This window comes from Apodemus sylvaticus, chromosome 9, assembly GCF_947179515.1.
Source record: "Apodemus sylvaticus chromosome 9, mApoSyl1.1, whole genome shotgun sequence".
Classification (NCBI taxonomy): domain Eukaryota; kingdom Metazoa; phylum Chordata; class Mammalia; order Rodentia; family Muridae; genus Apodemus; species Apodemus sylvaticus.
Window position 1 is genome coordinate 104,789,436 of NC_067480.1, and position 11,927 is coordinate 104,801,362.

The window sequence follows — 11,927 nt, forward strand, 5'->3', positions numbered from 1 at the left end:
CCATGTCTGCTCTCATGATTTTATTCTTTAGTGTCCAGGAGTTTAATGTGTGGGTCTTGGCTTGTGCATTTGGTTTGCAGTTTATCAAGTATGGCTGTGGTGTTTCCATACTGGAAAGGGCACCTGTGGTTTGGAAGACCCTCTGGTTCCAAAGGAAGGCTTGCACAAATGTGGTTCAGAAAGAGAGGGAGAGCTTGCTTTTAAACCGTTGGTGGAAAGACATTGGGAACTAGAGTTCATTTCAGTGTAGGTGTGTTTTTGACTTTGAATTTGATCTACCTTGACACATATGTGAGTAGCTTCAGAAGAGCGGGTGCTAGTGTTGGTTGGAACAGTCTTGAGTTTCTCTTGAATTGTTTTGATACAGGTACTCTCACAGCCCAGGTTGGCCTCAAGCTAGACAAGGGCAAGGGTGACTATAGACTTTTTTTTTTAATATGGTTTTTCGTTTTTATTATTTTTTCTTTTTTTATTCGATAAATTTTTTATTTACATTTGAAATGATTTCCCCTTTTATAGCCCCCCACTCCCCAAAAGTCCCATAATCCCCCTTCCCTCCCCCTGTTCTCCCATCTACCCCTTCCCACTTCCCTGTTCTGGTTTTGCCCTATACTGCTTCACTGAGTCTTTCCAGAACAAGGGGCCACTCCTCCGTTCTTCTTGTACCTCATTTGATGTATGGATTATGTTTTAGGTATTCCAGTTTTCTAGGTTAATATCCACTTATTAGTGAGTGCATACCATGATTCATATTTTGAGACTGGGTTACCTCACTTAGTATGATGTTCTCCAGCTCCATCCATTTGCCTAAAAATTTCATGAATTCATTGTTTCTAATGGCTGAATAGTACTCCATTATGTATGTATACCACATTTTTTATATCCATTCCTCCATTGAGGGATACCTGGGTTCTTTCCAGCTTCTGGCTATTATAAATAGGGCTGCTATGAACATAGTGGAACATGTATCCTTATTACATGCTGGGGAATCCTCTGGGTATATGCCCAGGAGTGGTATAGCGGGATCTTCTGGAAGTGAGGTGCCCATTTTCTGAGGAACTGCCAGACTGATTTCCAGAGTGGTTGTACCAATTTGCAACCCCACCAGCAGTGGAGGAGTGTTCCTCTTTCTCCACATCCTTGCCAACACCTGCTGTCTCCTGAATTTTTAATCTTAGCCATTCTGACTGGTGTAAGGTGAAATCTCAGGGTTGTTTTGATTTGCATTTCCCTGATGACTAATGAAGTTGAGCATTTTTTAAGATGCTTCTCAGCCATCCGAAGTTCTTCAGGTGAAAATTGTTTAACTCTGAACCCCATTTTTTAATAGGGTTATTTGGTTTTCTGGAGTCTAACTTCTTGAGTTCTTTATATATATTGGATACTAGCCCTCTATCTGATGTAGGGTTGGTGAAGATCTTTTCCCAATTTGTTGGTTGCCGATTTGTCCTTTTGATGGTGTTCTTTGCCTTACAGAAACGTTGTAATTTTATGAGGTCCCATTTGTCAATTCTTGATCTTAGAGCATATGCTATTGGTGATCTGTTCAGAAACTTTCCCCCTGTACCAATGTCCTCAAGGGTCTTCCCCAGTTTCTTTTCTATTATCTTCAGAGTGTCTGGCTTTATGTGGAGGTCCTTGATCCATTTGGAGTTGAGCTTAGTACAAGGAGACAAGAATGGATCAATTTGCATTCTTCTGCATGCTGACCTCCAGTTGAACCAGCATCATTTGTTGAAAAGGCTATCTTTTTTCCATTGGATGTTTTCAGCCCCTTTGTCCCAAGTGGCCATAGGTGTGTGGGTTCATTTCTGGATCTTCAATCCTGTTCCATTGATCCGCCTGCCTGTCATTTTACCAATACCATGCAATTTTTAACACTATTACTCTGTAGTATTGCTTGAGGTCAGGCATACTGATTACCCCAGAATTTCTTTTGTTGTTGAGAATAGTTTTAGCTATCCTGGGTTTTTTGTTATTCTAGACGAATTTGAGAATTACTCTTTCTAACTCTGTGAAGAATTGAGTTGGGATTTTGATGGGTATTGCGTTGAATCTGTATATTGCTTTTGGGAAAATGGCCATTTTAACTATATTAATCCTGCCAATCCATGAACATGGGAGGTTTTTCCATTTTTTTGAGGTCTTCTTCCATTTCCTTCTTCAGAGTTCTGAAGTTCTTGTCATACAAATCTTTCACATGTTTGGTAAGAGTCACCCCAAGGTACTTTATACTGTTTGTGGCTATTTTGAAGGGTTCATTTCCCTAATTTCTTTCTCAGCCTGCTTATCCTTTGAGTATAGGAAGGCTACTGATTTGCTTGAGTTGATTTTATAACCTGCCACTTTGCTGAAGTTGTTTATCAGCTGTAGGAGTTCTTTAGTGGAGGTTTTTGGGTCACTTAGTTAGACTATCATATCATCTGGAAATAATGATAGTTTGACTTCTTCCTTTCCAATTTGTATCCCTTTGACCTCCTTATGTTGTCGAATTGCCCGAGCTAGTAACTCAAGTACAATATTGAAAAGATAAGGAGACAGGGGGCAGCCCTGTCTAGTCCCTGATTTTAGTGGGATTGCTTCAAGGTTCTCTACATTTAGTTTAATGCTGGCTACTGGTTTACTGTATGTTGCTTTTACTATGTTTAGGTATGGGCCTTGAATTCCTGTTCTTTCCAAGACTTTAAGCATGAAAGGATGCTGAATTTTGTCAAATGCTTTTTCAGAATCCAATGAAATGACCATGTGGTGTTTTTTTTTTTTTTTTGAGTTTATGTAGTGGGTTGCATTGATGGATTTCCGTATATTGAACCAACCCTGCATCCCTGGGATAAAGCCTACTTGATCATGGTGGATGATCATTTTTATGTGTTCTTGGAATCAGTTGGCAAGAATTTTATTGAGTATTTTTGCATCCATATTCATAAGGGAAATTGGTCTGAAGTTCTCTTTCTTTGTTGGATCTTTGTGTGGTTTTGGTATTAGTGTAATTGTGGCTTTGTAGAAGGAATTGGGTAGTGTTCCTTCTGTTTCTATTTTGTGGAATAGTTTGAAGAGTATTGGTGTTAGGTCTTCTTTGAAGGTCTGATAGAATTCTACACTGAAACCATCTGGTCCCGTGCTCTTTTTGGTTGGAAGACTTTTTATGACCCCTTCTATTTCTTTAGGGGTTATGGGACTGTTTAGATGATCTATTTGATCCTGATTTAATTTTGTTATTTGGCATCTGTCTAGGAAATTGTCCATTTCCTCCAGATTCTCCAGTTGTGTTGAGTATAGGCTTTTGTAGTAGGATCTGATGATTTTTTGGATTTCCCCAGTTTCTGTTGTTATATCCCCCTTTTCATTTCTAATTTTGTTAATTTGGATACTTTCCCTGTGCCCTTTGGTCAGTCTGGCTAAGGGTTTATCTATCTTGTTGATTTCCTCAAAGAACCAGCTCCTGGATTCATTGATTCTTTGTATGTTTCTCTTTATTTCCACTTGATTGATTTCAGCCCTGAGTTTGATGATTTCCTGCCTTCTACTCCTCCTGGGTAAATTGGCTTCTTTTTGTTCCAGGGCTTTCAGGTGCATCCTTAAGCTGCTAGTGTATGCTCTCTCCATTTTCTTTTTGGAGGCACTCAAGGCTATGAGTTTTTCTCTTAGCACTGCTTTCATTGTATCCCAAAGATTTGGGTATGTTGTGACTTCATTTTCATTAAATTCTAAATAGTCTCTGATTTCTTTCTTTATTTCTTCTTTGGCCAAGGTGTCATTGAGTATTGTTCAGCCTCCATGTGTATGTGGGCTTTCTGTTCTTTTTGTTGCTATTGAAAACCACTCTTACTCCATAGTGATCTGATAGGAGGCATGGAATTAATTCGATCTTCTTATATTTGTTGAGGTCTGTCTTGTGACCAATTATATGGTCGATTTTGGAGAAGGTACCATGAGGTGCTAAGAAAAAGGTTTATTCTTTTGCTTTAGGGTGAAATGTTCTATAAATATCAGTCAAATCCAATTGGTCCAAAGCTTCAATTAGTTTCATTGTGTCCCTGTTTAGTCTCTGTTTTCCTGATCGGTCCATTGAGGAAAGTGCAGTGTTGAAGTCACTCACTATTATTGTGTTAGGTGCAATGTGTGCTTTGAGCTTTAGTAAAGTTTCTTTTACGAATGAGGATGCCCTTGCATTTGGCGCATAGATGTTCAGAATTGAAAGTTCTTCTTGGTGGATTTTTCCTTTGACCAGCAAGAAGTGTCCTTCTGTGTCTCTTTTGATGACTTTAGGTTGAAAGTTAATTTTATCTGATATTAGAATGGCTACTCTGACTCGTTTCCTGAGACCATTTGCTTGTAAAATTGTCTTCCAGCCTTTTACTCTAAGGTAGTTTTTGTCTTTGACACTGAGGTGTGTCTCCTGTATGCAGAAAAATGTAGGGTCCTGTTTCCTTATCCAGTCTGTTAGTCTATGTCTTTTTATTGGGGAATTGAGTCCATTGATGTTAATCGATATTAAGGAATGGTGATTATTACTTCCTATAATTTTTGATGTTATTTTTATATTTGAGTGGTTATCTTCTTTTGGGTTTGATGAAGGAAGGTAACTATCTTGCTTTTTCCAGGGTGTAGTTTCCCTCCTTGTATTGAAGTTTTCCTCCTATTATTCTTTGCAGAGCTGGGTTTGTGGAAAGATATTGTGTAAATTTGGTTTTGTCATGGAATATCTTGGTTTCTCCATCTATGGTGCATGAGAATTTTCCTGGGTATAGTAGTCTTGGCTGGCATTTGTGTTCTTTTAGAGTCTGCATGAGATCTGCCCAGGATCTTCTAGCTTTCATGGTCTCTGATGAGAAGTCTGGTGTGATTCTGATAGGTCTTCTTTTATATGTTACTTGGCCTTTTTCTCTTACTTCCTTTAATATTCTTTCTTTGTTTAGTACATTTGGGGTTTTGATTATTATGTGACAGGAGTTATTTCTGTTCTAGTCCAGTCTGTTTGGAGTTCTATAGGCTTCTTGTATATTCATGGGCATCTGTCTCTTTAAGTTAGGGAAGTTTTCTTCCATATTTTTGTTGAAGATATTTGCTGGCCTTTTAAATTGTAAATCTTCACTCTCATCTATGCCGATAATCTTTAGGTTTGGCCTTCTCATTGTGTCCTGGATTTTCTGTATGTTTTGGGTTACAATCTTTTTGCATTTTGCATTTTCTTTGACTGTTGAGTCCATGGTTTCTATGGTATCTTCAGCATCTGAGATTCTTTCTTCTATCTCTTGTATTCTGTTGTTGATATTTGCATCTATGGCCCCTGATTTCTTCTGACTCTCCTGTTTCACCTCTATGGTGGCTGGAATTACATGCTTACATGTCTCTACCCTGATTCAGAAAGTTCTAGAAATCAGACTCATGCTGATTTTCTTGTGTTAGTCAATGTCTTTTTCTATTCTACTTCCTTTATCCTTGTAGTCATTCCACTGAACTTGGATTTTTTTTTTTTTACAGACAATTGTGCTAGCTAGCTTTTGTCAGCTTGACACAAGCTCCAGTCACCTAGAGGGAACCTCAACAGAGAAATTGCTTCTGTCAGATTTCCTGTGGGAAAGTACTAGATGTATTTGGTTGGTCAGTGTTTGATGGGGGAGGGCCCAGCCCTCTGTAGGCAGAGCTACCCCTTGGCAGGTGGTCCTGGATTGCATAAAAAAGCAGCTGGAGGAAGCCTTGGAGAGCAAGCCAGGGAGTAGCACTCCTTCATAACCTCTACTTCAGTTCCTGCCTCCAGGGTCCCTCTTGAGTTACTGCCTTGACTTCCCTCAGTGATGGACTATAAGCCAAAGTAACTTTCCTCCTTGGATGATTTGGCCCATGTTTTTCATCACAGCCACAGAAAGGAAACTAGAACAGTATATGAATTGATGAATTTTTTTCTGATAGCATGTATGAATTTGTGTAGTTACATCATTCGAACTTAAAATATTTATTGATATATTTGCATTAATAACTGTTGTGGTGGTTTGAATATGCTTGGACCAGAAAGTGGCACTATTAGGAGGTGTGGCCTTGTTGGAGTAGATGGGACCTTGGAGGAAGTGTGTCATTGTGGGTGTGGGCTTTGAGACCCTTGTCCTAGCTGCCTAGAAGCCAGTCTTCTCCTAGCTGCCTTTGGATGAAGATGTAGAAACTCTAATCTCCTCCTACATCATGTCTGCCCGGATGCTGCCATGCTTCCCACCTTGAGGATAGTGGACTGAATCTCTGTATCTGTAAGCCAGCCCCAATTAAATGTTGTCCTTATAAGACTTGCCTTGGTCATGGTGCCTGTTCACAGCAGTAAAACCTTTACTAAGACGCCTACCTCACGTATAACTATTTTTCTATTGATTATATATTTTTTTACTTTTACTTTCCCTGTTCTTTTGAGTGTTATACAATTTTATTTTCCATCAGTATATCACTTGTAACCCTTTAAGTTGCAGTGTTGGAGTGATTGCTTAAGGAGCTGTGATACAGTTGTCTCAAGAGTAAAGTAGCAATGGTATAGTGCATTCCTAGTGCCTTCCAGTGCCCTTTACAGCCCCTCTTTCCCTCATTTCATCCATCCTTATACAAACTTATAGGCTGTATTTTGTCTCCCTCCAAGTGATATATTGAGTCTTAACTCTGCTTCACAATAGAATCTCATTAAGAAGAGGAATAGTTATATTTTCAGGGTTTTTCGGTACCTCCTAAGTGATTTCCATTATGGCCATTGTCCTATCTTGTTTTCTGCTGTGGTAGTAGATACCATGATCAAATCCTTTACCACATACTTTCCAATATTTGTAGTCATATTTCCTGATTATTGCCATTCTGCCTGGTGCAGGATGAAATCTCAAAGTAGTTACAATTTGTTTTATGTGATGTGTGAATCTGGATATATAGTGAGTGATATAGGTGGTAAGGGGTGAACAAAAGATGGTGAGCAGTGAATAAAAGATTAGTAGGTAATTCATAGTCATCAACTATTGGCAACCATCTTCAGGGTCTATTAGAGCAGAGGTAAGAATCCAGAAAGTCATTTTGCTCCTAGAATGGTAGTAACTGTGGTTTATAGAAATTGCTAAAATTTTTCAAAAAGGGTTCTACTTGTTTCTGAGTCTGCCGATCATTACTAGGTGACTATAAACATCCACCTGTGGGTATAATAAATCAGTAATGGATGCTGAGAGGCTACAATTCCTTCAGCTGCCCTTCCTCTCACAGATACTGACAGGTACTCAACTGAAACACTGTGAAGATCCCAGCTAACCAAATTTCAGGGGCCAGGATCTTTCTCCTTAGAAAGATGATCTTCTGTCAAGGTGCGTACTGATGTCTACACATCCTGGTTCCTACCCCTTCCCTGTCTCTGCCTGAGGATCAGAGAGCCTGGATGCAGGCCTGTGCTGTGAAACCACTTGCCTCCTCAGAAGTGTTATGAGAGGAAATCTCCATTACTCCTGCATAGGTGCTTATCTCTTCTCTTCAGAGCCCCTGCTGTCTGTCTGTCTGTGGTGCTGAAACCTGAACCTGCCATGTCAAAGTCTGTTCATCCATCACGACATTAGTAATTCTTTCAATAAATTCCTTATAAGCTGACAATTATTCCCAGTGTCCCCTTGAACCCAAATCTAAGACGTTTCAGTGGGTGATGCCCATGTGTTGATTTTCTGTTCACTTGGGTAAAGGCTAAGAAGCAAGTATTGTTAGCTCGTGTAACAGGAATATGCGTCTTTGTAAGAGACTGCTAAGCTGCTGTACAAAGTGGCTTTATCCTTGTGCATTCCCACAGGCAATGGTAAGCATGCTGTTGTTTCATGCCCTTGCCAGGATTTGGTTCTGTTAATGTTAGGGATTTGAAGCGTCTAAAAGGTGTGCACTGGTAATGCATTATTGTTTTAATTTGCATTTCCTTGATGACTTGCAACTCAGAAACATCTTTTCACATGCTGATTTGCCATCTGTACATATTCTGGGGTGTTTGCTAAGGTCTTTAATGAAAATGTTTTCTTGTTCTTCATTGAGTTTTTGTATAAGCGAGGTAACAGTCCTTTATCAAACATGATGCTTGCAAACACTTGGTCCCAAGCTGTAGCTTGGCTTTTTATTCTCTTGATAATGTTTTCTGCATAGCAGAAATTAAATGAGACCCAGATTATGAATATTTTTCATTGCTCCTGCCTCTGGTGTTACCATTAAAGGACTGTCAACCCAGCCATGGGCTTTCTCCTGTGTGAATGTCTATGATTCTTACCATTTTGTATTGAGCTCCATACATTCTTCTGAATTTTTATATGGTGTATAAGATCCACGTCTAGATTAATTTGACTTGTGTTACATGTTGATGTCCAGTTAGTCTGATGCCATTTGCTGAAAAGATTTCCTTCTCTAATGCATTGCATTGTTCTGTCAAGATTATTTATTATACTTATTCAGCTCTGTTTCTGGGACCTGTTTTGTGAACTATTGATTTATTTGTCAATGTTGTCAATACCTCTCGGTCCTGACTATTGGCTCCTCACAGTCAGTCTGGAGTCATGCGGTGCTGGTCTTCTAGCTTAGCTCTTCTTTAGTATTTAACTAGTTCCGTGGCCCTTTTGTGTTTTCATATAAACTTGATCAGCCTTTTGATAGCCACACAATAACCTGATGACTTCTTGACTGTACCGTGACTAAATGTGTCCTTCATACAGAGGCCGGTGGGAGGAAGTCACTTCACAGGAACACCAATCGTTGCTGTCCATGAATGTTCATGAACACCTTCCTGCTTTCAGTGAATGATTGCCACAACACACAAATGCATTCTTCTGGGTCAAGGGCATAGAAGAGTACAGACTTTAAGACATTAAGATTAAGTGCATGCATTTATGTCACAGGATTTTCCCTGTCCAATTACATTAGTACAGAGAAGATCAGTGATTGGACAGGGAAAAGGGGGTGGAATTAAGAGTTGTAGAGAGAGGGAGCATCCAAGAGGGAAAAAGAGCCATGGCCACTGACAAGAACCTGAGTCCAATGACCAGCCACAGGTAATTAAGTTTTCACAAAGTTAGAAACATAAACATTGGGATAAAGCTTTTATCATTATCAATTGGCTCTAAAATTATAGTATTGACATCTTGTAAATTGCAATATTATTGATACATAAATCTGATTGGTTAATTAAGCTTTAAGAGTCTTGATTCTACCAGGTAATTCGGTGATGGGGTGTGTGGGGCATTGTGTGGAAGTAAGTGGTATTTGGAACTCCTGCTGGAGAGATGGCCTGGTAGGGACTAGAGAGTTGGCAGGTTGCATTTTTGATATTTCCTGCAACACATTTAGTTTAAGTTGTAAAAGTTGATTACATGGGAAATCCAAGGCACAGTGTGGTTGGTTACATTGTTCTTTTAAAGGAAGGTCAAAATTTAACAGTAAGATAGCAGGTTAAATACATGTTCTTAAATTATTCCAGGTGTATTATTAACTTGGTGGAAAGGCCCAGTACAAGTTTAGTCTCTTTGAAGGTGAGAAATAGTTTCAGAAAAATACATTTACAGTCAATCACTGATTTGGGGAAGTTCTTGAACATTGTTACTTCAAGTACTTTGTTTTTTATTTTATTCTCACTTTTTTTAATCTCTTAATTCTTTCTGTTGAGTCTGTTAAATTTCTTGACTTTTGACAAGGTCTTGTACATTCTGTTTTTTTTTTACCATAATATGCTTTTTTATTGTTATCTTTTTGTATTTTGGTTAATTATGGTGGCATCTGTGAATACTGGAGTCAACAGAGTAATCTGTGGGAGGCATTGGGAAAGGTCAGTTTAACCTGATTTAGTAGCTGGCTTTGGTTCAAACTTCAAGAGTCTGACTCTGAGTGGTTTATTTCAGATATAGTTAAGCGCAGAATTTGATGAATAATTTCCTTATAATAAGCAATTCAATACCACATGTTCAACAAAGCTTAAGTCATGAGCTCATCAAAATTCTTTGTAAGGTACATGTGACATCTTCCCTAAAGTTAGATTCTATAGATGACTATATGTGACACAACACCATAAAGAGAGTTTCTATAGATTGACTGAGAAAAACGAGCTCACAATAAGGATCTGGGGGGAAGATCCAAATGGTCTTGGCCACACAGATTGTACAAAGGTCACCAGGCTATTAACTATGTCTGCTCCTATGCTTCTGGGTGGAAAACAGGTTATGCATCCCTTCCTCTGAAGGACCAACCCTGTGTATTTAACATCCCTTGTTCCCTTACTGCTTATATTTGAGCTCAGGAACTTCTGTGCTGCTCACAGTTTATTCTATTAACTGGTGTGCACATGATGCTTTTTTTTTTTTTTTTTTTTTTTTTTTTTTTTTTTTTTTTTTTTTTTTTTTTTGGTCTGACTCCCTCTATGTCACAGTGTTTTTTAATTTCAGGTATCGCACTTCCAACATGTGTCCCAGGTAAACTCTACATAGTCTAAGTTGGCCTCGAACTTCTGAGCTTCCTGCCTTCACATCTCAAGAGCTGGGGTTGATTATATTATTTGCTTTGTTTAATTTTAGTTTTTTCTGTTGATATTAGCCATTTATTTTTGCATATCATCTGTTTTGTAACATAATTTTTTTAACATTTTGACATTAACATTTCTTAACATATAAACTTGTATTTTGTGTCCGATAATTTGAAATTTGCATTGGATTTGGCTGTCTGGTTTTATGTCAGCTTGATACAAACTAGAATCATTTGGGAATAGAAAGACTGAATTGAAAAGATATCCCTCCAAAATGGGTCTGTAAACAAGTCTGTGCAACTATTATTATTACTATTGCTATTATTATTATTATTATTATTATATGATTGATGTAGAAGGGCCCAGTTCCCTATGTGTATACTATAGCAGTGCTATAAGTAATTGGGACAGGCAAGCCATAGGAAGCAAGCCATAGTGAACAAGCCTAAGGTATTACTCCTCCATGGTCTCTGCATCAGTTCCTGCCTTGAGGTTCCTGCCCTGTTTGAATACTTGCCCTAAGTTTCCTCAGTGATAGACCGTGATGTGGAACTATAAGATAAAATTTTCTCTTAGCCTCACAAGCTGTTTTTAGTTATGGGGTTTTATCACAGCAATAGAAATCCTAACTCAGCCATGTTTGGGCTATAAAAGCTATTGAGTGTTGAAAGCCTGGAAAGCTATTTTTGGAACTTGGAGGATAATCCTGAGAGCAGTATAGTCAATGGAGAGCTGACTGGTGGTGAAGTTTCAGGAAAAAAAGCCAAGTCTTTCCTGGGCTATTTGTGTGATGTATTGTGTTAAGAATTGGTGGTGGTATATTGCGGTTAGATGTGAGGCCACCAGCTTCACTCCTGCTACTGAGCAGGCTGTTACAGCCAGTAACGCAGGGAATACCAGTGTAAGATCAGTTGGGACTTGGTCTACCATGGCCCCACCTGCATCCAGGAGCTGGGCAGCACCACAGCCATCTGTGCACCTATCCTGGCAGGGGACATCTGCCATGCAAGGAGTCCCACATTTAGAGTGTGTCCCACATTTAGAGGTGAGGCCGCCATCTTTGCTCCTATGACTGAGCAGACAGGTGTAGCCAGGAATTCAGGGAACACCTGAGTGTAAGATCACTTGGGACACGGTCCACCAGGGCCCCACCTGCACCCAGGAGCTGGACAGCACCACAGCACTCTGTGCCAGGGAAGAGCCAGTCACCCAGGGTTGCTGAGACAGGCTTGCAGGCACACAGGAGGGACAAGCAGTAGCCAGAGATAGCAGGACCAACTAACACCAGAGATAACCAGATGGCAAAAGGCAAACATAGGAATCAGGAAACAGAAATCAAGGCAACATGGCACCATTTGAACCCAATTCACCCACAACGGCAAGTCCTGGATACCCCAACACACCAGAAAAGCAAGATTTAAATTTAAAATCACAGCTCATG